This window comes from Galeopterus variegatus, unplaced genomic scaffold (assembly GCF_000696425.1).
Source record: "Galeopterus variegatus unplaced genomic scaffold, G_variegatus-3.0.2 Scaffold443, whole genome shotgun sequence".
Lineage (NCBI taxonomy): Eukaryota > Metazoa > Chordata > Mammalia > Dermoptera > Cynocephalidae > Galeopterus > Galeopterus variegatus.
Genome location: NW_007726554.1, coordinates 90,282 through 90,589, shown reverse-complemented (window position 1 = coordinate 90,589; position 308 = coordinate 90,282).

Sequence of the window (308 nt, the reverse complement as noted above, 5' to 3'; positions counted from 1 at the left end):
AAAGAGAAGTAAAGTCTTTCCCAGACAAATAAGAGCTAAGGATATCCATCAACACTAGACCTACCTTACAAGAAATGCATAAGAGAGTTCTTCAGTCTGGAAGAAGATCGCACTAAGGAACAGCAAGAAAACATCTGAACATATGTAAATCATTAGTAGAGCAAGTACACAGACAACCTCAGAATACTTCAATGTTTTAAGGATAGTGAATAAACCATTTATATCCTTAGTACAAAGACTAAAGGACACAAATCTAACAAGACAATAACAGGTACAACAACCAAATAAGCAATAGGCCATATTAAAAG